This window comes from Pristiophorus japonicus, chromosome 8 (genome assembly GCF_044704955.1).
Source record: "Pristiophorus japonicus isolate sPriJap1 chromosome 8, sPriJap1.hap1, whole genome shotgun sequence".
Taxonomy (NCBI): domain Eukaryota; kingdom Metazoa; phylum Chordata; class Chondrichthyes; family Pristiophoridae; genus Pristiophorus; species Pristiophorus japonicus.
In genome coordinates this window covers 176,115,965-176,138,411 of record NC_091984.1, presented here as the reverse complement: position 1 = coordinate 176,138,411, position 22,447 = coordinate 176,115,965, and the positions used below count along the sequence as shown (strand labels likewise).

Below are 22,447 nucleotides of genomic sequence, written 5' to 3'. Positions count from 1 at the left end.
CAATACCATCGAAGAGTTTGATGTCACCACTTGAAAATTGAAGGCCAGTTGAGCATGCTTTTTGCACGCTGGCCGCATTTGTGTGGATAAAAAGTTAATGTCAGAAGTGGGATTGGAAACCACGCCGCTAGAAGTGGGTTTGGCACTCACGTCCCAGAATACACCAACCTTTGGTAAGGTAAGGATTACAATCTTTGAGTTTGGCACCTTAAACCACTCGGCCACCCTGACAATGAACCGACTGCAACTGCAGAAAAATGTGCTCCAAATTCTGCACATTTACTGAGTTGCATCACAATCCTTCCTCCTGTGCAATCACACAACACGTATATTGTTACGACATCACTTAACAGGTAGCGCCAGTCATTAAGTTTATCATGCCTGCAATGCAACCAACACACGTATTTCTCACAACAGCGCGCATTTTGCCAGCTATCGGGTAACAGTTTCTACAGTGTGTTGGCGCCTTTCATGTCCCGAAGCGCTTTACAGCCAATGAAGTATCTTTAAAGTGAGTCACTGTTGTATTGTGGGAAATGGCGCAGCCAGTTTGCACACAGCACGATCCCACAAACAGCAATGTGATCATGACCAGATAATCTGTTTTTGTCAGTAATGTTGATATAGGAATAAATATTGAATGAATGTTGTAACTGGTTTGTCCCAACATGCACCTAATTTCTGTTGTTGCCCAGTGGATACGTAGGTTCCTGTGACCGGTATGTTGCAAAATCGTTTCTCGAGAGTTTACTGTCAACCCCTTTAATTGCCTTAATTATTATTTTCCGCATGGCAAAGTCACATTTCACTCAACGGTCACTCGTTCCAGAACAGAAGCTGCTACCAGTGGTAGCGTGGCCCAGCGGTCTAAGGCGCTGGATCCAGGTTCCAGTCTCTTCGGAGGCGTGGGTTCAAATCCCACCGCTGCCAGAATTTTCCCTGCGTAACACTTGCATTCTGTCAGCACAAGCATGGGCACCTGTTTTACAATGGGGCCATTTTGGTGTGGAAACGTAGTTGGACTGTGAGCGGTGCCTTTAGTTTGTTGGCAAATGGAAATACCATCGAAGAGTTTGATGTCACCACTTGAAAATTGAAGGCCAGTTGAGCATGCTTTTTGCACGCTGGCCGCATTTGTGTGGATAAAAAGTTAATGTCAGAAGTGGGATTGGAAACCACGCCGCTAGAAGTGGGTTTGGCACTCACGTCCCAGAATACACCAACCTTTGGTAAGGTAAGGATTACAATCTTTGAGTTTGGCACCTTAAACCACTCGGCCACCCTGACAATGAACCGACTGCAACTGCAGAAAAATGTGCTCCAAATTCTGCACATTTACTGAGTTGCATCACAATCCTTCCTCCTGTGCAATCACACAACACGTATATTGTTACGACATCACTTAACAGGTAGCGCCAGTCATTAAGTTTATCATGCCTGCAATGCAACCAACACACGTATTTCTCACAACAGCGCGCATTTTGCCAGCTATCGGGTAACATTTTCTGCAGTGTGTTGGCGCCTTTCATGTCCCGAAGCGCTTTACATCCAATGAAGTATCTTTAAAGTGAGTCACTGTTGTATTGTGGGAAATGGCGCAGCCAGTTTGCACACAGCACGATCCCACAAACAGCAATGTGATCATGACCAGATAATCTGTTTTTGTCAGTAATGTTGATATAGGAATAAATATTGAATGAATGTTGGAACTGGTTTGTCCCAACATGCACCTAATTTCTGTTGTTGCCCAGTGGATACGTAGGTTCCTGTGACCGGTATGTTGCAAAATCGTTTCTCGAGAGTTTACTGTCAACCCCTTTAATTGCCTTAATTATTATTTTCCGCATGGCAAAGTCACATTTCACTCAACGGTCACTCGTTCCAGAACAGAAGCTGCTACCAGTGGTAGCGTGGCCGAGCGGTCTAAGCCGCTGGATCCAGGTTCCAGCCTCTTTGGAGGCGTGGGTTCAAATCCCACCGCTGCCAGAATTTTCCCTGCGTAACACTTGCATTCTGTCAGCACAAGCATGGGCACCTGTTTTACAATGGGGCCATTTTGGTGTGGAAAAGTAGTTGGACTGTGAGCGGTGCCTTCAGTTTGTTGGCAAATGGCAATACCATCGAAAAGTTCGATGTCACCACTTGAAAATTGAAGGCCAGTTGAGCATGCTTTTTGCACGATGGCCGCATTTGTGTGGATAAAAAGTTAATGTCAGAAGTGGGATTGGAAACCACGCCGCTAGAAGTGGGTTTGGCACTCACGTCCCAGAATACACCAACCTTTGGTAAGGTAAGGATTGCAATCTTTGAGTTTGGCACCTTAAACCACTCGGCCACCCTGACAATGAACCGACTGCAACTGCAGAAAAATGTGCTCCAAATTCTGCGCATTTACTGAGTTGCATCACAATCCTTCCTCCTGTGCAATCACACAACACGTATATTGTTACGACATCACTTAACAGGCAGCGCCAGTCATTAAGTTTATCATGCCTGCAATGCAACCAACACACGTATTTCTCACAACAGCGCGCATTTTGCCAGCTATCGGGTAACATTTTCTGCAGTGTGTTGGCGCCTTTCATGTCCCGAAGCGCTTTACAGCCAATGAAGTATCTTTAAAGTGAGTCACTGTTGTATTGTGGGAAATGGCGCAGCCAGTTTGCACAGCACGATCCCACAAACAGCAATGTGATCATGACCAGATAATCTGTTTTTGTCAGTAATGTTGATATAGGAATAAATATTGAATGAATGTTGTAACTGGTTTGTCCCAACATGCACCTAATTTCTGTTGTTGCCCAGTGGATACGTAGGTTCCTGTGACCGGTATGTTGCAAAATCGTTTCTCGAGAGTTTACTGTCAACCCCTTTAATTGCCTTAATTATTATTTTCCGCATGGCAAAGTCACATTTCACTCAACGGTCACTCGTTCCAGAACAGAAGCTGCTACCAGTGGTAGCGTGGCCGAGCGGTCTAAGCCGCTGGATCCAGGTTCCAGTCTCTTTGGAGGCGTGGGTTCAAATCCCACCGCTGCCAGAATTTTCCCTGCGTAACACTTGCATTCTGTCAGCACAAGCATGGGCACCTGTTTTACAATGGGGCCATTTTGGTGTGGAAAAGTAGTTGGACTGTGAGCGGTGCCTTCAGTTTGTTGGCAAATGGCAATACCATCGAAAAGTTCGATGTCACCACTTGAAAATTGAAGGCCAGTTGAGCATGCTTTTTGCACGCTGGCCGCATTTGTGTGGATAAAAAGTTAATGTCAGAAGTGGGATTGGAAACCACGCCGCTAGAAGTGGGTTTGGCACTCACGTCCCAGAATACACCAACCTTTGGTAAGGTAAGGATTGCAATCTTTGAGTTTGGCACCTTAAACCACTCGGCCACCCTGACAATGAACCGACTGCAACTGCAGAAAAATGTGCTCCAAATTCTGCACATTTACTGAGTTGCATCACAATCCTTCCTCCTGTGCAATCACACAACACGTATATTGTTACGACATCACTTAACAGGCAGCGCCAGTCATTAAGTTTATCATGCCTGCAATGCAACCAACACACGTATTTCTCACAACAGCGCGCATTTTGCCAGCTATCGGGTAACATTTTCTGCAGTGTGTTGGCGCCTTTCATGTCCCGAAGCGCTTTACAGCCAATGAAGTATCTTTAGTGAGTCACTGTTGTATTGTGGGAAATGGCGCAGCCAGTTTGCACACAGCACGATCCCACAAACAGCAATGTGATCATGACCAGATAATCTGTTTTTGTCAGTAATGTTGATATAGGAATAAATATTGAATGAATGTTGTAACTGGTTTGTCCCAACATGCACCTAATTTCTGTTGTTGCCCAGTGGATACGTAGGTTCCTGTGACCGGTATGTTGCAAAATCGTTTCTCGAGAGTTTACTGTCAACCCCTTTAATTGCCTTAATTATTATTTTCCGCATGGCAAAGTCACATTTCACTCAACGGTCACTCGTTCCAGAACAGAAGCTGCTACCAGTGGTAGCGTGGCCCAGCGGTCTAAGGCGCTGGATCCAGGTTCCAGTCTCTTCGGAGGCGTGGGTTCAAATCCCACCGCTGCCAGAATTTTCCCTGCGTAACACTTGCATTCTGTCAGCACAAGCATGGGCACCTGTTTTACAATGGGGCCATTTTGGTGTGGAAACGTAGTTGGACTGTGAGCGGTGCCTTTAGTTTGTTGGCAAATGGAAATACCATCGAAGAGTTTGATGTCACCACTTGAAAATTGAAGGCCAGTTGAGCATGCTTTTTGCACGCTGGCCGCATTTGTGTGGATAAAAAGTTAATGTCAGAAGTGGGATTGGAAACCACGCCGCTAGAAGTGGGTTTGGCACTCACGTCCCAGAATACACCAACCTTTGGTAAGGTAAGGATTGCAATCTTTGAGTTTGGCACCTTAAACCACTCGGCCACCCTGACAATGAACCGACTGCAACTGCAGAAAAATGTGCTCCAAATTCTGCACATTTACTGAGTTGCATCACAATCCTTCCTCCTGTGCAATCACACAACACGTATATTGTTACGACATCACTTAACAGGTAGCGCCAGTCATTAAGTTTATCATGCCTGCAATGCAACCAACACACGTATTTCTCACAACAGCGCGCATTTTGCCAGCTATCGGGTAACAGTTTCTGCAGTGTGTTGGCGCCTTTCATGTCCCGAAGCGCTTTACAGCCAATGAAGTATCTTTAAAGTGAGTCACTGTTGTATTGTGGGAAATGGCGCAGCCAGTTTGCACACAGCACGATCCCACAAACAGCAATGTGATCATGACCAGATAATCTGTTTTTGTCAGTAATGTTGATATAGGAATAAATATTGAATGAATGTTGTAACTGGTTTGTCCCAACATGCACCTAATTTCTGTTGTTGCCCAGTGGATACGTAGGTTCCTGTGACCGGTATGTTGCAAAATCGTTTCTCGAGAGTTTACTGTCAACCCCTTTAATTGCCTTAATTATTATTTTCCGCATGGCAAAGTCACATTTCACTCAACGGTCACTCGTTCCAGAACAGAAGCTGCTACCAGTGGTAGCGTGGCCGAGCGGTCTAAGCCGCTGGATCCAGGTTCCAGTCTCTTCGGAGGCGTGGGTTCAAATCCCACCACTGCCAGAATTTTCCCTGCGTAACACTTGCATTCTGTCAGCACAAGCATGGGCACCTGTTTTACAATGGGGCCATTTTGGTGTGGAAAAGTAGTTGGACTGTGAGCGGTGCCTTCAGTTTGTTGGCAAATGGCAATACCATCGAAAAGTTCGATGTCACCACTTGAAAATTGAAGGCCAGTTGAGCATGCTTTTTGTACGCTGGCCGCATTTGTGTGGATAAAAAGTTAATGTCAGAAGTGGGATTGGAAACCACGCCGCTAGAAGTGGGTTTGGCACTCACGTCCCAGAATACACCAACCTTTGGTAAGGTAAGGATTGCAATCTTTGAGTTTGGCACCTTAAACCACTCGGCCACCCTGACAATGAACCGACTGCAACTGCAGAAAAATGTGCTCCAAATTCTGCACATTTACTGAGTTGCATCACAATCCTTCCTCCTGTGCAATCACACAACACGTATATTGTTACGACATCACTTAACAGGTAGCGCCAGTCATTAAGTTTATCATGCCTGCAATGCAACCAACACACGTATTTCTCACAACAGCGCGCATTTTGCCAGCTATCGGGTAACAGTTTCTGCAGTGTGTTGGCGCCTTTCATGTCCCGAAGCGCTTTACAGCCAATGAAGTATCTTTAAAGTGAGTCACTGTTGTATTGTGGGAAATGGCGCAGCCAGTTTGCACACAGCACGATCCCACAAACAGCAATGTGATCATGACCAGATAATCTGTTTTTGTCAGTAATGTTGATATAGGAATAAATATTGAATGAATGTTGTAACTGGTTTGTCCCAACATGCACCTAATTTCTGTTGTTGCCCAGTGGATACGTAGGTTCCTGTGACCGGTATGTTGCAAAATCGTTTCTCGAGAGTTTACTGTCAACCCCTTTAATTGCCTTAATTATTATTTTCCGCATGGCAAAGTCACATTTCACTCAACGGTCACTCGTTCCAGAACAGAAGTTGCTACCAGTGGTAGCGTGGCCGAGCGGTCTAAGGCGCTGGATCCAGGTTCCAGTCTCTTCGGAGGCGTGGGTTCAAATCCCACCGCTGCCAGAATTTTCCCTGCGTAACACTTGCATTCTGTCAGCACAAGCATGGGCACCTGTTTTACAATGGGGCCATTTTGGTGTGGAAAAGTTCTTGGACCGTGAGCGGTGCCTTCAGTTTGTTGGCAAATGGCAATACCATCGAAGAGTTTGATGTCACCACTTGAAAATTGAAGGCCAGTTGAGCATGCTTTTTGCACGCTGGCCGCATTTGTGTGGATAAAAAGTTAATGTCAGAAGTGGGATTGGAAACCACGCCGCTAGAAGTGGGTTTGGCACTCACGTCCCAGAATACACCAACCTTTGGTAAGGTAAGGATTACAATCTTTGAGTTTGGCACCTTAAACCACTCGGCCACCCTGACAATGAACCGACTGCAACTGCAGAAAAATGTGCTCCAAATTCTGCACATTTACTGAGTTGCATCACAATCCTTCCTCCTGTGCAATCACACAACACGTATATTGTTACGACATCACTTAACAGGTAGCGCCAGTCATTAAGTTTATCATGCCTGCAATGCAACCAACACACGTATTTCTCACAACAGCGCGCATTTTGCCAGCTATCGGGTAACAGTTTCTACAGTGTGTTGGCGCCTTTCATGTCCTGAAGCGCTTTACAGCCAATGAAGTATCTTTAAAGTGAGTCACTGTTGTATTGTGGGAAATGGCGCAGCCAGTTTGCACACAGCACGATCCCACAAACAGCAATGTGATCATGACCAGATAATCTGTTTTTGTCAGTAATGTTGATATAGGAATAAATATTGAATGAATGTTGTAACTGGTTTGTCCCAACATGCACCTAATTTCTGTTGTTGCCCAGTGGATACGTAGGTTCCTGTGACCGGTATGTTGCAAAATCGTTTCTCGAGAGTTTACTGTCAACCCCTTTAATTGCCTTAATTATTATTTTCCGCATGGCAAAGTCACATTTCACTCAACGGTCACTCGTTCCAGAACAGAAGCTGCTACCAGTGGTAGCATGGCCGAGCGGTCTAAGCCGCTGGATCCAGGTTCCAGTCTCTTTGGAGGCGTGGGTTCAAATCCCACCGCTGCCAGAATTTTCCCTGCGTAACACTTGCATTCTGTCAGCACAAGCATGGGCACCTGTTTTACAATGGGGCCATTTTGGTGTGGAAACGTAGTTGGACTGTGAGCGGTGCCTTTAGTTTGTTGGCAAATGGAAATACCATCGAAGAGTTTGATGTCACCACTTGAAAATTGAAGGCCAGTTGAGCATGCTTTTTGCACGCTGGCCGCATTTGTGTGGATAAAAAGTTAATGTCAGAAGTGGGATTGGAAACCACGCCGCTAGAAGTGGGTTTGGCACTCACGTCCCAGAATACACCAACCTTTGGTAAGGTAAGGATTACAATCTTTGAGTTTGGCACCTTAAACCACTCGGCCACCCTGACAATGAACCGACTGCAACTGCAGAAAAATGTGCTCCAAATTCTGCACATTTACTGAGTTGCATCACAATCCTTCCTCCTGTGCAATCACACAACACGTATATTGTTACGACATCACTTAACAGGTAGCGCCAGTCATTAAGTTTATCATGCCTGCAATGCAACCAACACACGTATTTCTCACAACAGCGCGCATTTTGCCAGCTATCGGGTAACATTTTCTGCAGTGTGTTGGCGCCTTTCATGTCCCGAAGCGCTTTACATCCAATGAAGTATCTTTAAAGTGAGTCACTGTTGTATTGTGGGAAATGGCGCAGCCAGTTTGCACACAGCACGATCCCACAAACAGCAATGTGATCATGACCAGATAATCTGTTTTTGTCAGTAATGTTGATATAGGAATAAATATTGAATGAATGTTGTAACTGGTTTGTCCCAACATGCACCTAATTTCTGTTGTTGCCCAGTGGATACGTAGGTTCCTGTGACCGGTATGTTGCAAAATCGTTTCTCGAGAGTTTACTGTCAACCCCTTTAATTGCCTTAATTATTATTTTCCGCATGGCAAAGTCACATTTCACTCAACGGTCACTCGTTCCAGAACAGAAGCTGCTACCAGTGGTAGCGTGGCCGAGCGGTCTAAGCCGCTGGATCCAGGTTCCAGTCTCTTTGGAGGCGTGGGTTCAAATCCCACCGCTGCCAGAATTTTCCCTGCGTAACACTTGCATTCTGTCAGCACAAGCATGGGCACCTGTTTTACAATGGGGCCATTTTGGTGTGGAAAAGTAGTTGGACTGTGAGCGGTGCCTTCAGTTTGTTGGCAAATGGCAATACCATCGAAAAGTTCGATGTCACCACTTGAAAATTGAAGGCCAGTTGAGCATGCTTTTTGCACGATGGCCGCATTTGTGTGGATAAAAAGTTAATGTCAGAAGTGGGATTGGAAACCACGCCGCTAGAAGTGGGTTTGGCACTCACGTCCCAGAATACACCAACCTTTGGTAAGGTAAGGATTGCAATCTTTGAGTTTGGCACCTTAAACCACTCGGCCACCCTGACAATGAACCGACTGCAACTGCAGAAAAATGTGCTCCAAATTCTGCACATTTACTGAGTTGCATCACAATCCTTCCTCCTGTGCAATCACACAACACGTATATTGTTACGACATCACTTAACAGGCAGCGCCAGTCATTAAGTTTATCATGCCTGCAATGCAACCAACACACGTATTTCTCACAACAGCGCGCATTTTGCCAGCTATCGGGTAACATTTTCTGCAGTGTGTTGGCGCCTTTCATGTCCCGAAGCGCTTTGCAGCCAATGAAGTATCTTTAAAGTGAGTCACTGTTGTATTGTGGGAAATGGCGCAGCCAGTTTGCACACAGCACGATCCCACAAACAGCAATGTGATCATGACCAGATAATCTGTTTTTGTCAGTAATGTTGATATAGGAATAAATATTGAATGAATGTTGTAACTGGTTTGTCCCAACATGCACCTAATTTCTGTTGTTGCCCAGTGGATACGTAGGTTCCTGTGACCGGTATGTTGCAAAATCGTTTCTCGAGAGTTTACTGTCAACCCCTTTAATTGCCTTAATTATTATTTTCCGCATGGCAAAGTCACATTTCACTCAACGGTCACTCGTTCCAGAACAGAAGCTGCTAACAGTGGTAGCGTGGCCGAGCGGTCTAAGGCGCTGGATCCAGGTTCCAGTCTTTTCGGAGGCGTGGGTTCAAATCCCACCGCTGCCAGAATTTTCCCTGCGTAACACTTGCATTCTGTCAGCACAAGCATGGGCACCTGTTTTACAATGGGGCCATTTTGGTGTGGAAACGTAGTTGGACTGTGAGCGGTGCCTTTAGTTTGTTGGCAAATGGAAATACCATCGAAGAGTTTGATGTCACCACTTGAAAATTGAAGGCCAGTTGAGCATGCTTTTTGCACGCTGGCCACATTTGTGTGGATAAAAAGTTAATGTCAGAAGTGGGATTGGAAACCACGCCGCTAGAAGTGGGTTTGGCACTCACGTCCCAGAATACACCAACCTTTGGTAAGGTAAGGATTACAATCTTTGAGTTTGGCACCTTAAACCACTCGGCCACCCTGACAATGAACCGACTGCAACTGCAGAAAAATGTGCTCCAAATTCTGCACATTTACTGAGTTGCATCACAATCCTTCCTCCTGTGCAATCACACAACACGTATATTGTTACGACATCACTTAACAGGTAGCGCCAGTCATTAAGTTTATCATGCCTGCAATGCAACCAACACACGTATTTCTCACAACAGCGCGCATTTTGCCAGCTATCGGGTAACAGTTTCTGCAGTGTGTTGGCGCCTTTCATGTCCCGAAGCGCTTTACAGCCAATGAAGTATCTTTAAAGTGAGTCACTGTTGTATTGTGGGAAATGGCGCAGCCAGTTTGCACACAGCACGATCCCACAAACAGCAATGTGATCATGACCAGATAATCTGTTTTTGTCAGTAATGTTGATATAGGAATAAATATTGAATGAATGTTGTAACTGGTTTGTCCCAACATGCACCTAATTTCTGTTGTTGCCCAGTGGATACGTAGGTTCCTGTGACCGGTATGTTGCAAAATCGTTTCTCGAGAGTTTACTGTCAACCCCTTTAATTGCCTTAATTATTATTTTCCGCATGGCAAAGTCACATTTCACTCAACGGTCACTCGTTCCAGAACAGAAGCTGCTACCAGTGGTAGCGTGGCCGAGCGGTCTAAGCCGCTGGATCCAGGTTCCAGTCTCTTCGGAGGCGTGGGTTCAAATCCCACCGCTGCCAGAATTTTCCCTGCGTAACACTTGCATTCTGTCAGCACAAGCATGGGCACCTGTTTTACAATGGGGCCATTTTGGTGTGGAAAAGTAGTTGGACTGTGAGCGGTGCCTTCAGTTTGTTGGCAAATGGCAATACCATCGAAAAGTTCGATGTCACCACTTGAAAATTGAAGGCCAGTTGAGCATGCTTTTTGCACGCTGGCCGCATTTGTGTGGATAAAAAGTTAATGTCAGAAGTGGGATTGGAAACCACGCCGCTAGAAGTGGGTTTGGCACTCACGTCCCAGAATACACCAACCTTTGGTAAGGTAAGGATTGCAATCTTTGAGTTTGGCACCTTAAACCACTCGGCCACCCTGACAATGAACCGACTGCAACTGCAGAAAAATGTGCTCCAAATTCTGCACATTTACTGAGTTGCATCACAATCCTTCCTCCTGTGCAATCACACAACACGTATATTGTTACGACATCACTTAACAGGTAGCGCCAGTCATTAAGTTTATCATGCCTGCAATGCAACCAACACACGTATTTCTCACAACAGCGCGCATTTTGCCAGCTATCGGGTAACAGTTTCTGCAGTGTGTTGGCGCCTTTCATGTCCCGAAGCGCTTTACAGCCAATGAAGTATCTTTAAAGTGAGTCACTGTTGTATTGTGGGAAATGGCGCAGCCAGTTTGCACACAGCACGATCCCACAAACAGCAATGTGATCATGACCAGATAATCTGTTTTTGTCAGTAATGTTGATATAGGAATAAATATTGAATGAATGTTGTAACTGGTTTGTCCCAACATGCACCTAATTTCTGTTGTTGCCCAGTGGATACGTAGGTTCCTGTGACCGGTATGTTGCAAAATCGTTTCTCGAGAGTTTACTGTCAACCCCTTTAATTGCCTTAATTATTATTTTCCGCATGGCAAAGTCACATTTCACTCAACGGTCACTCGTTCCAGAACAGAAGTTGCTACCAGTGGTAGCGTGGCCGAGTGGTCTAAGGCGCTGGATCCAGGTTCCAGTCTCTTCGGAGGCGTGGGTTCAAATCCCACCGCTGCCAGAATTTTCCCTGCGTAACACTTGCATTCTGTCAGCACAAGCATGGGCACCTGTTTTACAATGGGGCCATTTTGGTGTGGAAAAGTTCTTGGACTGTGAGCGGTGCCTTCAGTTTGTTGGCAAATGGAAATACCATCGAAGAGTTTGATGTCACCACTTGAAAATTGAAGGCCAGTTGAGCATGCTTTTTGCACGCTGGCCGCATTTGTGTGGATAAAAAGTTAATGTCAGAAGTGGGATTGGAAACCACGCCGCTAGAAGTGGGTTTGGCACTCACGTCCCAGAATACACCAACCTTTGGTAAGGTAAGGATTACAATCTTTGAGTTTGGCACCTTAAACCACTCGGCCACCCTGACAATGAACCGACTGCAACTGCAGAAAAATGTGCTCCAAATTCTGCACATTTACTGAGTTGCATCACAATCCTTCCTCCTGTGCAATCACACAACACGTATATTGTTACGACATCACTTAACAGGTAGCGCCAGTCATTAAGTTTATCATGCCTGCAATGCAACCAACACACGTATTTCTCACAACAGCGCGCATTTTGCCAGCTATCGGGTAACAGTTTCTGCAGTGTGTTGGCGCCTTTCATGTCCCGAAGCGCTTTACAGCCAATGAAGTATCTTTAAAGTGAGTCACTGTTGTATTGTGGGAAATGGCGCAGCCAGTTTGCACACAGCACGATCCCACAAACAGCAATGTGATCATGACCAGATAATCTGTTTTTGTCAGTAATGTTGATATAGGAATAAATATTGAATGAATGTTGTAACTGGTTTGTCCCAACATGCACCTAATTTCTGTTGTTGCCCAGTGGATACGTAGGTTCCTGTGACCGGTATGTTGCAAAATCGTTTCTCGAGAGTTTACTGTCAACCCCTTTAATTGCCTTAATTATTATTTTCCGCATGGCAAAGTCACATTTCACTCAACGGTCACTCGTTCCAGAACAGAAGCTGCTACCAGTGGTAGCGTGGCCGAGCGGTCTAAGCCGCTGGATCCAGGTTCCAGTCTCTTCGGAGGCGTGGGTTCAAATCCCACCGCTGCCAGAATTTTCCCTGCGTAACACTTGCATTCTGTCAGCACAAGCATGGGCACCTGTTTTACAATGGGGCCATTTTGGTGTGGAAAAGTCGTTGGACTGTGAGCGGTGCCTTCAGTTTGTTGGCAAATGGCAATACCATCGAAAAGTTCGATGTCACCACTTGAAAATTGAAGGCCAGTTGAGCATGCTTTTTGCACGCTGGCCGCATTTGTGTGGATAAAAAGTTAATGTCAGAAGTGGGATTGGAAACCACGCCGCTAGAAGTGGGTTTGGCACTCACGTCCCAGAATACACCAACCTTTGGTAAGGTAAGGATTGCAATCTTTGAGTTTGGCACCTTAAACCACTCGGCCACCCTGACAATGAACCGACTGCAACTGCAGAAAAATGTGCTCCAAATTCTGCACATTTACTGAGTTGCATCACAATCCTTCCTCCTGTGCAATCACACAACACGTATATTGTTACGACATCACTTAACAGGCAGCGCCAGTCATTAAGTTTATCATGCCTGCAATGCAACCAACACACATATTTCTCACAACAGCGCGCATTTTGCCAGCTATCGGGTAACATTTTCTGCAGTGTGTTGGCGCCTTTCATGTCCCGAAGCGCTTTGCAGCCAATGAAGTATCTTTAAAGTGAGTCACTGTTGTATTGTGGGAAATGGCGCAGCCAGTTTGCACACAGCACGATCCCACAAACAGCAATGTGATCATGACCAGATAATCTGTTTTTGTCAGTAATGTTGATATAGGAATAAATATTGAATGAATGTTGTAACTGGTTTGTCCCAACATGCACCTAATTTCTGTTGTTGCCCAGTGGATACGTAGGTTCCTGTGACCGGTATGTTGCAAAATCGTTTCTCGAGAGTTTACTGTCAACCCCTTTAATTGCCTTAATTATTATTTTCCGCATGGCAAAGTCACATTTCACTCAACGGTCACTCGTTCCAGAACAGAAGCTGTTACCAGTGGTAGCGTGGCCGAGTGGTCTAAGGCGCTGGATCCAGGTTCCAGTCTCTTCGGAGGCGTGGGTTCAAATCCCACCGCTGCCAGAATTTTCCCTGCGTAACACTTGCATTCTGTCAGCACAAGCATGGGCACCTGTTTTACAATGGGGCCATTTTGGTGTGGAAACGTAGTTGGACTGTGAGCGGTGCCTTTAGTTTGTTGGCAAATGGAAATACCATCGAAGAGTTTGATGTCACCACTTGAAAATTGAAGGCCAGTTGAGCATGCTTTTTGCACGCTGGCCGCATTTGTGTGGATAAAAAGTTAATGTCAGAAGTGGGATTGGAAACCACGCCGCTAGAAGTGGGTTTGGCACTCACGTCCCAGAATACACCAACCTTTGGTAAGGTAAGGATTACAATCTTTGAGTTTGGCACCTTAAACCACTCGGCCACCCTGACAATGAACCGACTGCAACTGCAGAAAAATGTGCTCCAAATTCTGCACATTTACTGAGTTGCATCACAATCCTTCCTCCTGTGCAATCACACAACACGTATATTGTTACGACATCACTTAACAGGTAGCGCCAGTCATTAAGTTTATCATGCCTGCAATGCAACCAACACACGTATTTCTCACAACAGCGCGCATTTTGCCAGCTATCGGGTAACAGTTTCTGCAGTGTGTTGGCGCCTTTCATGTCCCGAAGCGCTTTACAGCCAATGAAGTATCTTTAAAGTGAGTCACTGTTGTATTGTGGGAAATGGCGCAGCCAGTTTGCACACAGCACGATCCCACAAACAGCAATGTGATCATGACCAGATAATCTGTTTTTGTCAGTAATGTTGATATAGGAATAAATATTGAATGAATGTTGTAACTGGTTTGTCCCAACATGCACCTAATTTCTGTTGTTGCCCAGTGGATACGTAGGTTCCTGTGACCGGTATGTTGCAAAATCGTTTCTCGAGAGTTTACTGTCAACCCCTTTAATTGCCTTAATTATTATTTTCCGCATGGCAAAGTCACATTTCACTCAACGGTCACTCGTTCCAGAACAGAAGTTGCTACCAGTGGTAGCGTGGCCGAGCGGTCTAAGGCGCTGGATCCAGGTTCCAGTCTCTTCGGAGGCGTGGGTTCAAATCCCACCGCTGCCAGAATTTTCCCTGCGTAACACTTGCATTCTGTCAGCACAAGCATGGGCACCTGTTTTACAATGGGGCCATTTTGGTGTGGAAAAGTTCTTGGACTGTGAGCGGTGCCTTCAGTTTGTTGGCAAATGGAAATACCATCGAAGAGTTTGATGTCACCACTTGAAAATTGAAGGCCAGTTGAGCATGCTTTTTGCACGCTGGCCGCATTTGTGTGGATAAAAAGTTAATGTCAGAAGTGGGATTGGAAACCACGCCGCTAGAAGTGGGTTTGGCACTCACGTCCCAGAATACACCAACCTTTGGTAAGGTAAGGATTACAATCTTTGAGTTTGGCACCTTAAACCACTCGGCCACCCTGACAATGAACCGACTGCAACTGCAGAAAAATGTGCTCCAAATTCTGCACATTTACTGAGTTGCATCACAATCCTTCCTCCTGTGCAATCACACAACACGTATATTGTTACGACATCACTTAACAGGTAGCGCCAGTCATTAAGTTTATCATGCCTGCAATGCAACCAACACACGTATTTCTCACAACAGCGCGCATTTTGCCAGCTATCGGGTAACAGTTTCTGCAGTGTGTTGGCGCCTTTCATGTCCCGAAGCGCTTTACAGCCAATGAAGTATCTTTAAAGTGAGTCACTGTTGTATTGTGGGAAATGGCGCAGCCAGTTTGCACACAGCACGATCCCACAAACAGCAATGTGATCATGACCAGATAATCTGTTTTTGTCAGTAATGTTGATATAGGAATAAATATTGAATGAATGTTGTAACTGGTTTGTCCCAACATGCACCTAATTTCTGTTGTTGCCCAGTGGATACGTAGGTTCCTGTGACCGGTATGTTGCAAAATCGTTTCTCGAGAGTTTACTGTCAACCCCTTTAATTGCCTTAATTATTATTTTCCGCATGGCAAAGTCACATTTCACTCAACGGTCACTCGTTCCAGAACAGAAGCTGCTACCAGTGGTAGCGTGGCCGAGCGGTCTAAGCCGCTGGATCCAGGTTCCAGTCTCTTCGGAGGCGTGGGTTCAAATCCCACCGCTGCCAGAATTTTCCCTGCGTAACACTTGCATTCTGTCAGCACAAGCATGGGCACCTGTTTTACAATGGGGCCATTTTGGTGTGGAAAAGTAGTTGGACTGTGAGCGGTGCCTTCAGTTTGTTGGCAAATGGCAATACCATCGAAAAGTTCGATGTCACCACTTGAAAATTGAAGGCCAGTTGAGCATGCTTTTTGCACGCTGGCCGCATTTGTGTGGATAAAAAGTTAATGTCAGAAGTGGGATTGGAAACCACGCCGCTAGAAGTGGGTTTGGCACTCACGTCCCAGAATACACCAACCTTTGGTAAGGTAAGGATTACAATCTTTGAGTTTGGCACCTTAAACCACTCGGCCACCCTGACAATGAACCGACTGCAACTGCAGAAAAATGTGCTCCAAATTCTGCACATTTACTGAGTTGCATCACAATCCTTCCTCCTGTGCAATCACACAACACGTATATTGTTACGACATCACTTAACAGGTAGCGCCAGTCATTAAGTTTATCATGCCTGCAATGCAACCAACACACGTATTTCTCACAACAGCGCGCATTTTGCCAGCTATCGGGTAACAGTTTCTGCAGTGTGTTGGCGCCTTTCATGTCCCGAAGCGCTTTACAGCCAATGAAGTATCTTTAAAGTGAGTCACTGTTGTATTGTGGGAAATGGCGCAGCCAGTTTGCACACAGCACGATCCCACAAACAGCAATGTGATCATGACCAGATAATCTGTTTTTGTCAGTAATGTTGATATAGGAATAAATATTGAATGAATGTTGTAACTGGTTTGTCCCAACATGCACCTAATTTCTGTTGTTGCCCAGTGGATACGTAGGTTCCTGTGACCGGTATGTTGCAAAATCGTTTCTCGAGAGTTTACTGTCAACCCCTTTAATTGCCTTAATTATTATTTTCCGCATGGCAAAGTCACATTTCACTCAACGGTCACTCGTTCCAGAACAGAAGTTGCTACCAGTGGTAGCGTGGCCGAGCGGTCTAAGGCGCTGGATCCAGGTTCCAGTCTCTTCGGAGGCGTGGGTTCAAATCCCACCGCTGCCAGAATTTTCCCTGCGTAACACTTGCATTCTGTCAGCACAAGCATGGGCACCTGTTTTACAATGGGGCCATTTTGGTGTGGAAAAGTTCTTGGACTGTGAGCGGTGCCTTCAGTTTGTTGGCAAATGGAAATACCATCGAAAAGTTCGATGTCACCACTTGAAAATTGAAGGCCAGTTGAGCATGCTTTTTGCACGCTGGCCGCATTTGTGTGGATAAAAAGTTAATGTCAGAAGTGGGATTGGAAACCACGCCGCTAGAAGTGGGTTTGGCACTCACGTCCCAGAATACACCAACCTTTGGTAAGGTAAGGATTACAATCTTTGAGTTTGGCACCTTAAACCACTCGGCCACCCTGACAATGAACCGACTGCAACTGCAGAAAAATGTGCTCCAAATTCTGCACATTTACTGAGTTGCATCACAATCCTTCCTCCTGTGCAATCACACAACACGTATATTGTTACGACATCACTTAACAGGTAGCGCCAGTCATTAAGTTTATCATGCCTGCAATGCAACCAACACACGTATTTCTCACAACAGCGCGCATTTTGCCAGCTATCGGGTAACAGTTTCTGCAGTGTGTTGGCGCCTTTCATGTCCCGAAGCGCTTTACAGCCAATGAAGTATCTTTAAAGTGAGTCACTGTTGTATTGTGGGAAATGGCGCAGCCAGTTTGCACACAGCACGATCCCACAAACAGCAATGTGATCATGACCAGATAATCTGTTTTTGTCAGTAATGTTGATATAGGAATAAATATTGAATGAATGTTGTAACTGGTTTGTCCCAACATGCACCTAATTTCTGTTGTTGCCCAGTGGATACGTAGGTTCCTGTGACCGGTATGTTGCAAAATCGTTTCTCGAGAGTTTACTGTCAACCCCTTTAATTGCCTTAATTATTATTTTCCGCATGGCAAAGTCACATTTCACTCAACGGTCACTCGTTCCAGAACAGAAGCTGCTACCAGTGGTAGCGTGGCCGAGCGGTCTAAGCCGCTGGATCCAGGTTCCAGTCTCTTCGGAGGCGTGGGTTCAAATCCCACCGCTGCCAGAATTTTCCCTGCGTAACACTTGCATTCTGTCAGCACAAGCATGGGCACCTGTTTTACAATGGGGCCATTTTGGTGTGGAAAAGTAGTTGGACTGTGAGCGGTGCCTTCAGTTTGTTGGCAAATGGCAATACCATCGAAAAGTTCGATGTCACCACTTGAAAATTGAAGGCCAGTTGAGCATGCTTTTTGCACGCTGGCCGCATTTGTGTGGATGAAAAGTTAATGTCAGAAGTGGGATTGGAAACCACGCCGCTAGAAGTGGGTTTGGCACTCACGTCCCAGAATACACCAACCTTTGGTAAGGTAAGGATTGCAATCTTTGAGTTTGGCACCTTAAACCACTCGGCCACCCTGACAATGAACCGACTGCAACTGCAGAAAAATGTGCTCCAAATTCTGCACATTTACTGAGTTGCATCACAATCCTTCCTCCTGTGCAATCACACAACACGTATATTGTTACGACATCACTTAACAGGCAGCGCCAGTCATTAAGTTTATCATGCCTGCAATGCAACCAACACACATATTTCTCACAACAGCGCGCATTTTGCCAGCTATCGGGTAACATTTTCTGCAGTGTGTTGGCGCCTTTCATGTCCCGAAGCGCTTTGCAGCCAATGAAGTATCTTTAAAGTGAGTCACTGTTGTATTGTGGGAAATGGCGCAGCCAGTTTGCACACAGCACGATCCCACAAACAGCAATGTGATCATGACCAGATAATCTGTTTTTGTCAGTAATGTTGATATAGGAATAAATATTGAATGAATGTTGTAACTGGTTTGTCCCAACATGCACCTAATTTCTGTTGTTGCCCAGTGGATACGTAGGTTCCTGTGACCGGTATGTTGCAAAATCGTTTCTCGAGAGTTTACTGTCAACCCCTTTAATTGCCTTAATTATTATTTTCCGCATGGCAAAGTCACATTTCACTCAACGGTCACTCGTTCCAGAACAGAAGCTGTTACCAGTGGTAGCGTGGCCGAGTGGTCTAAGGCGCTGGATCCAGGTTCCAGTCTCTTCGGAGGCGTGGGTTCAAATCCCACCGCTGCCAGAATTTTCCCTGCGTAACACTTGCATTCTGTCAGCACAAGCATGGGCACCTGTTTTACAATGGGGCCATTTTGGTGTGGAAACGTAGTTGGACTGTGAGCGGTGCCTTTAGTTTGTTGGCAAATGGAAATACCATCGAAGAGTTTGATGTCACCACTTGAAAATTGAAGGCCAGTTGAGCATGCTTTTTGCACGCTGGCCGCATTTGTGTGGATAAAAAGTTAATGTCAGAAGTGGGATTGGAAACCACGCCGCTAGAAGTGGGTTTGGCACTCACGTCCCAGAATACACCAACCTTTGGTAAGGTAAGGATTACAATCTTTGAGTTTGGCACCTTAAACCACTCGGCCACCCTGACAATGAACCGACTGCAACTGCAGAAAAATGTGCTCCAAATTCTGCACATTTACTGAGTTGCATCACAATCCTTCCTCCTGTGCAATCACACAACACGTATATTGTTACGACATCACTTAACAGGTAGCGCCAGTCATTAAGTTTATCATGCCTGCAATGCAACCAACACACGTATTTCTCACAACAGCGCGCATTTTGCCAGCTATCGGGTAACAGTTTCTGCAGTGTGTTGGCGCCTTTCATGTCCCGAAGCGCTTTACAGCCAATGAAGTATCTTTAAAGTGAGTCACTGTTGTATTGTGGGAAATGGCGCAGCCAGTTTGCACACAGCACGATCCCACAAACAGCAATGTGATCATGACCAGATAATCTGTTTTTGTCAGTAATGTTGATATAGGAATAAATATTGAATGAATGTTGTAACTGGTTTGTCCCAACATGCACCTAATTTCTGTTGTTGCCCCGTGGATACGTAGGTTCCTGTGACCGGTATGTTGCAAAATCGTTTCTCGAGAGTTTACTGTCAACCCCTTTAATTGCCTTAATTATTATTTTCCGCATGGCAAAGTCACATTTCACTCAACGGTCACTCGTTCCAGAACAGAAGCTGCTACCAGTGGTAGCGTGGCCGAGCGGTCTAAGCCGCTGGATCCAGGTTCCAGTCTCTTCGGAGGCGTGGGTTCAAATCCCACCGCTGCCAGAATTTTCCCTGCGTAACACTTGCATTCTGTCAGCACAAGCATGGGCACCTGTTTTACAATGGGGCCATTTTGGTGTGGAAAAGTAGTTGGACTGTGAGCGGTGCCTTCAGTTTGTTGGCAAATGGCAATACCATCGAAAAGTTCGATGTCACCACTTGAAAATTGAAGGCCAGTTGAGCATGCTTTTTGCACGCTGGCCGCATTTGTGTGGATAAAAAGTTAATGTCAGAAGTGGGATTGGAAACCACGCCGCTAGAAGTGGGTTTGGCACTCACGTCCCAGAATACACCAACCTTTGGTAAGGTAAGGATTGCAATCTTTGAGTTTGGCACCTTAAACCACTCGGCCACCCTGACAATGAACCGACTGCAACTGCAGAAAAATGTGCTCCAAATTCTGCACATTTACTGAGTTGCATCACAATCCTTCCTCCTGTGCAATCACACAACACGTATATTGTTACGACATCACTTAACAGGCAGCGCCAGTCATTAAGTTTATCATGCCTGCAATGCAACCAACACACATATTTCTCACAACAGCGCGCATTTTGCCAGCTATCGGGTAACATTTTCTGCAGTGTGTTGGCGCCTTTCATGTCCCGAAGCGCTTTACAGCCAATGAAGTATCTTTAAAGTGAGTCACTGTTGTATTGTGGGAAATGGCGCAGCCAGTTTGCACACAGCACGATCCCACAAACAGCAATGTGATCATGACCAGATAATCTGTTTTTGTCAGTAATGTTGATATAGGAATAAATATTGAATGAATGTTGTAACTGGTTTGTCCCAACATGCACCTAATTTCTGTTGTTGCCCAGTGGATACGTAGGTTCCTGTGACCGGTATGTTGCAAAATCGTTTCTCGAGAGTTTACTGTCAACCCCTTTAATTGCCTTAATTATTATTTTCCGCATGGCAAAGTCACATTTCACTCAACGGTCACTCGTTCCAGAACAGAAGCTGCTACCAGTGGTAGCGTGGCCGAGCGGTCTAAGGCGCTGGATCCAGGTTCCAGTCTCTTCGGAGGTGTGGGTTCAAATCCCACCGCTGCCAGAATTTTCCCTGCGTAACACTTGCATTCTGTCAGCACAAGCATGGGCACCTGTTTTACAATGGGGCCATTTTGGTGTGGAAAAGTAGTTGGACTGTGAGCGGTGCCTTCAGTTTGTTGGCAAATGGCAATACCTTCGAAAAGTTCGATGTCACCACTTGAAAATTGAAGGCCAGTTGAGCATGCTTTTTGCACGCTGGCCGCATTTGTGTGGATAAAAAGTTAATGTCAGAAGTGGGATTGGAAACCACGCCGCTAGAAGTGGGTTTGGCACTCACGTCCCAGAATACACCAACCTTTGGTAAGGTAAGGATTGCAATCTTTGAGTTTGGCACCTTAAACCACTCGGCCACCCTGACAATGAACCGACTGCAACTGCAGAAAAATGTGCTCCAAATTCTGCACATTTACTGAGTTGCATCACAATCCTTCCTCCTGTGCAATCACACAACACGTACATTGTTACGACATCACTTAACAGGCAGCGCCAGTCATTAAGTTTATCATGCCTGCAATGCAACCAACACACATATTTCTCACAACAGCGCGCATTTTGCCAGCTATCGGGTAACATTTTCTGCAGTGTGTTGGCGCCTTTCATGTCCCGAAGCGCTTTACAGCCAATGAAGTATCTTTAAAGTGAGTCACTGTTGTATTGTGGGAAATGGCGCAGCCAGTTTGCACACAGCACGATCCCACAAACAGCAATGTGATCATGACCAGATAATCTGTTTTTGTCAGTAATGTTGATATAGGAATAAATATTGAATGAATGTTGTAACTGGTTTGTCCCAACATGCACCTAATTTCTGTTGTTGCCCAGTGGATACGTAGGTTCCTGTGACCGGTATGTTGCAAAATCGTTTCTCGAGAGTTTACTGTCAACCCCTTTAATTGCCTTAATTATTATTTTCCGCATGGCAAAGTCACATTTCACTCAACGGTCACTCGTTCCAGAACAGAAGCTGCTACCAGTGGTAGCGTGGCCGAGCGGTCTAAGGCGCTGGATCCAGGTTCCAGTCTCTTCGGAGGCGTGGGTTCAAATCCCACCGCTGCCAGAATTTTCCCTGCGTAACACTTGCATTCTGTCAGCACAAGCATGGGCACCTGTTTTACAATGGGGCCATTTTGGTGTGGAAACGTAGTTGGACTGTGAGCGGTGCCTTTAGTTTGTTGGCAAATGGAAATACCATCGAAGAGTTTGATGTCACCACTTGAAAATTGAAGGCCAGTTGAGCATGCTTTTTGCACGCTGGCCGCATTTGTGTGGATAAAAAGTTAATGTCAGAAGTGGGATTGGAAACCACGCCGCTAGAAGTGGGTTTGGCACTCACGTCCCAGAATACACCAACCTTTGGTAAGGTAAGGATTACAATCTTTGAGTTTGGCAGCTTAAACCACTCGGCCACCCTGACAATGAACCGACTGCAACTGCAGAAAAATGTGCTCCAAATTCTGC

The 22,447-nt window shown here is 45.6% G+C and overlaps 13 non-coding genes across 13 annotated transcripts; all 13 read left to right on the top strand.

The window, feature by feature from the left end:
* The first annotated feature begins 848 nt into the window (after nucleotides 1–848).
* trnal-cag (transfer RNA leucine (anticodon CAG)) lies at nucleotides 849–930 on the top strand. The gene has a single exon. It is a non-coding gene; the product is annotated as a tRNA-Leu (tRNA).
* A 2,028-nt stretch (nucleotides 931–2,958) lies between these two features.
* On the top strand, nucleotides 2,959–3,040 carry trnal-cag (transfer RNA leucine (anticodon CAG)). The gene has a single exon. It is a non-coding gene; the product is annotated as a tRNA-Leu (tRNA).
* Nucleotides 3,041–4,012: 972 nt separating this feature from the next.
* On the top strand, nucleotides 4,013–4,094 carry trnal-cag (transfer RNA leucine (anticodon CAG)). The gene has a single exon. It is a non-coding gene; the product is annotated as a tRNA-Leu (tRNA).
* A 2,030-nt stretch (nucleotides 4,095–6,124) lies between these two features.
* Nucleotides 6,125–6,206, top strand: trnal-cag (transfer RNA leucine (anticodon CAG)). The gene has a single exon. It is a non-coding gene; the product is annotated as a tRNA-Leu (tRNA).
* Nucleotides 6,207–8,236: 2,030 nt separating this feature from the next.
* On the top strand, nucleotides 8,237–8,318 carry trnal-cag (transfer RNA leucine (anticodon CAG)). Its single transcript has one exon. It is a non-coding gene; the product is annotated as a tRNA-Leu (tRNA).
* Nucleotides 8,319–9,292: 974 nt separating this feature from the next.
* Nucleotides 9,293–9,374, top strand: trnal-cag (transfer RNA leucine (anticodon CAG)). Its single transcript has one exon. It is a non-coding gene; the product is annotated as a tRNA-Leu (tRNA).
* Nucleotides 9,375–11,404: 2,030 nt separating this feature from the next.
* On the top strand, nucleotides 11,405–11,486 carry trnal-cag (transfer RNA leucine (anticodon CAG)). The gene has a single exon. It is a non-coding gene; the product is annotated as a tRNA-Leu (tRNA).
* Nucleotides 11,487–13,516: 2,030 nt separating this feature from the next.
* trnal-cag (transfer RNA leucine (anticodon CAG)) lies at nucleotides 13,517–13,598 on the top strand. The gene has a single exon. It is a non-coding gene; the product is annotated as a tRNA-Leu (tRNA).
* A 974-nt stretch (nucleotides 13,599–14,572) lies between these two features.
* trnal-cag (transfer RNA leucine (anticodon CAG)) lies at nucleotides 14,573–14,654 on the top strand. Its single transcript has one exon. It is a non-coding gene; the product is annotated as a tRNA-Leu (tRNA).
* Nucleotides 14,655–16,684: 2,030 nt separating this feature from the next.
* Nucleotides 16,685–16,766, top strand: trnal-cag (transfer RNA leucine (anticodon CAG)). The gene has a single exon. It is a non-coding gene; the product is annotated as a tRNA-Leu (tRNA).
* Nucleotides 16,767–18,796: 2,030 nt separating this feature from the next.
* Nucleotides 18,797–18,878, top strand: trnal-cag (transfer RNA leucine (anticodon CAG)). Its single transcript has one exon. It is a non-coding gene; the product is annotated as a tRNA-Leu (tRNA).
* Nucleotides 18,879–20,908: 2,030 nt separating this feature from the next.
* trnal-cag (transfer RNA leucine (anticodon CAG)) lies at nucleotides 20,909–20,990 on the top strand. Its single transcript has one exon. It is a non-coding gene; the product is annotated as a tRNA-Leu (tRNA).
* Nucleotides 20,991–21,964: 974 nt separating this feature from the next.
* trnal-cag (transfer RNA leucine (anticodon CAG)) lies at nucleotides 21,965–22,046 on the top strand. The gene has a single exon. It is a non-coding gene; the product is annotated as a tRNA-Leu (tRNA).
* Nucleotides 22,047–22,447: the final 401 nt, after the last annotated feature.